Genomic DNA, 5,000 nt, shown 5'->3' on the forward strand with positions numbered 1-5,000 from the left:
GGCTGCTACGAAGATAGGGGCATGGGCGGTGGATGTGTCCGGACACACGACGTCGAATCCGGCCTTATCATAACGGATCCAGGACCCATTATCATCCTGTAATTGAATTTATTACCGTAAAAGGGATAAAGTTTCCCCAGACAACCTTCGCTTGTATGAGAGAGAGAGCCGTTTAGCACTATGTCTAACTCACATGAATCCGTTGATATAGGATAGAATTCAAAAGAGTCAGCTGTACAAAGTTTATTATTCATGGCTTCTGAACAGTGAGTGAGTTTATCTAAGTCTTTAATGACTGTAAATGATTTCTTATCAGAAGAAATCAGTACATGCCCTGTTAAATTGGATATTACTGGTTTGAGTTATTCGTCATAAAAGTAGGAAACGGTGCTATTTTGTATGATTGCCAAGCATCGGAAGAATCAAAAGGAATCGTGATCATAATTCTATAATTTTCTACGCTGACTGATATTAGGCTATAATAGAATTCTACTTTATGGGCATCCAATAAAGGAATATAACCTAGCTTCTCCCGTCCGTTTTCTAAAGTTAACGTCAGATCTTTAATCGGCATGAGGTGAGGAGATAACACACCCTTTGTTGCTAACGTAATTGCTTCTACGTAATCTTTTGACTTTTCAATAAAATGTGATATTTTCACACGGATATGATCTATTTTCGAACTATAGTAAGCTAAAGTAGCCAGCAAATGTTGAACTTCCATGACCTGATCGATATTATTTGAATGTTTTTCATTAACGATATTTATTATTTGATTGATCGAAGATAACTGGCTGCGAAGTTCTGATAAGCCAGTTCCGTTTGTGTTGCAAAAACTCAATTCTTTTATTTTGATTATTTATCTTGAGGCGATTTGAGATTCCTAAGCCTAGATTCGCAACTGATCCTAAGATGTTTAGTCCAGCTAGAATAAGCGGGGTTGCGGCGTTCAAGAGTATTGTGCCGCACAGACCACATCAGCAGGTCACGAGCGAGTTCTTCTGCCTCGGCGGTTTTATTTTGTATGTCATAAGACAACATTTCTGCGACGCTTAGCGTTTGAGCTAGTGAAATCTCTGAGTTAGCATGAAAATTACGTTCATGCATTTCCTTAAGGGAAATACCAAAACCTCATCAGGTCATTCTTTAAGTTAAGGACGACATCTTCAGGTAAGAAAATAGCATGCATATCTACCTCGATAACAATATTACTTGACACGATGAATACATCATCGATTCTCTCGATAATCGAGCCATGATTAAATTCTATGTCTTTAGTCCTAGCACTCTTTCCATACAACAAAGATGTCTGAATACACAATATCACTCCTAACAATAACAGATTCATTTTTGAAAACCTGCAATGAGTAAAACAGATGTAATAACTCGCGTAAAGAATAGGTTTACATACAATATGATTAATAGATATATATATATAAATTATTATACAAGTTTCATAAATACAACCATTTTTTCCCTCACTCCATCTACCTTTCTTTAGATTCTGATATGTGCCAATGGGACTATTCTCACATCAGTGGGTTTGGATACATTTTGAACCCTAACTCTATTGGCCGTTAAATTTTCTAAAATGTTAAACGGGCCTTCAAACTTAGGTGTCAGTTTATAATTTAAACCTTTACGCACGTATACTTGTATGTATACCTGATCGCCCACGGCTATGTTCTAGTTGGCTTAGCTATTTTATCATGATTTTTTTTTCATTATTATCTGTGCTTCTTCTAAATTCTTACGAATTATATTATATCGACTTATGCTTGCATCCATAACATCCTTTAGAGGATTTGATAATTAGTTGTAGGCTTTAAGATGTGAAAAGGCGTTCGGGCCGGGATACCGTACAGTGCCTCGTGCGGTGTCATTTTAATAGACACGTGATACGAGTGATTAAGTGTGCTTAGTACCGCAGTATGGCAATGTCCAGTTGGGATCTGCCCCCCCTAAGGTGACCCTTAAAATGTTTAAAACCTTACGATTTGCCCTTTCCACTAGCCCATTAGACTCTGGGTGATAGATCATGGTATTGATTTCTTTATACTAAGGAATTCGCACAAGGAGTTAAGGAAATGATTATTGAACTCCCCGCCCGAGTCTGAGATAATGATGTGTGGAATTCCATGTTTACAAATGTAGCACTCGTAAAACTTCCTAGCGCACTCGATCGCGGTTTTTGTTTTAAGCGCTATAAGTTCTGTATATCGAGTCAAAGCGTCTATAATTACTAGGAGGTGGTGCTTATTTCCTCTGTCTTGACTCGTAAAATCCTGTTAATAAATCTAAATGTACTCTTTCAAAGGGTTGATTTGGCACGGGTAAGCCCCTAGGCTGACAGGTGTCTTCGTGTGCCCTTTGTATTCTTGACAAGTGCGACAATTTGCTATGTGCTTTTTTATATCTCTAAGCATCGTATGCCAATAAAATAAGGATTTGGCTTTCTGTGACATCAAGGTATAACCCGGATGTCCGTGCAGTGGATTTTCATGCAACCACTTTAAGACAGTGGGTATGAGTGAGATAGGCACCACCACCTGGTTGTTATTCAACTGCGGTGTGTTGCGGGTTTTCCTCGTCACGGATCTACACAGGATATTTTCCTGTAGGATATAATTCTGCTGCTTATACTTTAGGTATCTTTTTCCTTCGGATTTCCGTTTAACGCAATGATGATTTTTTTCTATTTGCGGATCTTTTCTTTGTTCCGTCTGTAATAGTTCAGCACTCCAGCCCAGATCTTCCTGTTCGGATATAGTTTTAACAACGGGCATGGAGGTTGAGATATCTATTAATTCAGCTAATGGCTCGGTACAAGATGAAGAGGGGTTGCGTGATAATGCGTCAGCAATGATATTTGCTTTCCCAGGTAAATACCCGATCCTCGCGCCAAAGTCCTGAATGATCATGTGCACCGAGTTCGCTTGGGGCTGTGGACTAAAGCCTTTAAAGAAGTCGGTTAGGGGCTTATGATCAGTGAGAACCTTGACGGGATAACCGTAGATTATGAATTTAAAGTGCACGAGTGAATTAACAATAGCGAGCCCTTCCTTGTCTATTACTGCATATTACTTTCGGAAGGTCTCAGTTTACGTGAATAAAAAGCTATAGGGAAAAACTGTCTATCATATTGTTGAAGCAATACCCCCCCACCTACTCCTAGGTTCCTGAGGCGTCTGTTGCTATGAAAAATTCCTTATTGAAGTCAGGAAATTTCAAGATAGGAGAACTACACAGTCACTTTCAATTTATCGAAACGCCTGTTGATGAATTTCAGACCATACGAAATCTACGCCCTTTTTTATAAGATCGGTTAGGGGAGCGGCTATGATTGAGTAGTGCGGCTGAAGCGGCGATAATAACCGCTGCATCCTAAAAATTGCTGTATTCCTTGACGTTAGTAGGTATCGGAAAATTACGGATAGCCGACACCTTATCGTGGACGACTTTAAGACCTTCACTAGCAAGCCCGTGAAACCTAGATAGACTAGTTCTGTTTTAAAAAATTCACACTTGCTTATCTTTACCCTTAAATTATGCTGCCTTAACCTTTGTAACACTAACTCCAATTTACGTAAATGTTCTTCTAATGTGTTGGAAAAGATTACTAAGTCATCCATGTAGGGCATTTGTGGATATCTCCCAACAAGTCTCCAAACACGACGTTTATCATACGAGTAAAAAGTTATAGGAGTCACAAACGTAAACCAAAAGGCATACGCAAAAATTCATAATGTCCCCTGGCTGTGCTGAAGGCAGTGTATGGGATACTTTCTTGTTCCATCGGAATCTGATGAAATCCTTTTAGTAAGTCTAGGCTTGTGAAATATTTATTCTGGCCTAGTAAAGATAGGATATCATCGGTACATGGTACTGGGAATCTGTCAGGGATTGTTTCTTCGTTTAAACGACGAAAATCTACGCATATCCGCCAAGTTCGATCTTTTTTCGGTACTACTATTAACGGAAAATTATAAGGGCTGTTTGATTTCCTAATGACTCCTTGCTTTAACATTTTACCTACTTCCTCTGTTATCTCATTCTGAAATTTCATAGGAAGTCTTGTAACGAAGGTACATAGATTACTTTCTGTTTGTCCTTGAGCCTGATTTGATGCTCGATGACATCCGTTTTTTCCTAAGGTTCCATCCGTAGTGGAAAAAAAAACATCATGATATTTAGTTAACAGATTCAAAAAATTTCTGCTGAATTTCTTCTTCTTGAATATCTTTATTGATTTTGTTCTTTATAGATTGCAAAAGGGTTTCATCCGCGACTGATTGAGCGTGATTTATCTCAGCTACGGTAAGAATGCGATGTTTTATAAACTTCGGCATCCAAGATATGTTGATTTTTGTGGATTACTAAAGTGGTATTCAAATGATTACAGACTTCGATATTACATTGCTGTTGTGAGCCGACTGTATAAACGGCTTGTGTGACGGATAATCCGTGTGTTTTCAGAGTTTCGGAAAGGATTAATGTTTCAGATCCTGGCAAGGTTCTTTTTACACGCACTAATATATTTGAAGTACGTTAGGCTCGAGAGTTTGCGTGCAAGCTGATATTACGGGTGAGCGAGAGTTCTGTTGGGTTGCCTGTATTATTTCTTGGTTCATGAGACAGGTGATTGGTTCCGTAATGTAAGTGACAACTCTGTCTGTCTCTTTATTATCTAAAACAGATTTTAGGGTATTAGAAGACCTATAGAATTTCCCTTTGATATACACGCCGTGTTTTGCGGTGCTAAGATAATATTTTGAGTGCCCATAGACGGGTATCCGATAATTACTGCGGGATACATATTAATGTTTTGTACAACGACAAAGGTATCAGCAAACGTGCGCTTACCGACCTTGTACTGTACATGAGTTACGCCCACAACATTTAATTCATTATTCCCAATGCCTGAGAGCCGACCTTATTCCGGACTTTTCTATAGGGAAATTTGAAAAGAGTAAATGATGAGTCCTTAAATCCATTATATT

The sequence above is a fragment of the Macrobrachium nipponense genome, chromosome 9 (assembly GCF_015104395.2).
Source record: "Macrobrachium nipponense isolate FS-2020 chromosome 9, ASM1510439v2, whole genome shotgun sequence".
Lineage (NCBI taxonomy): Eukaryota > Metazoa > Arthropoda > Malacostraca > Decapoda > Palaemonidae > Macrobrachium > Macrobrachium nipponense.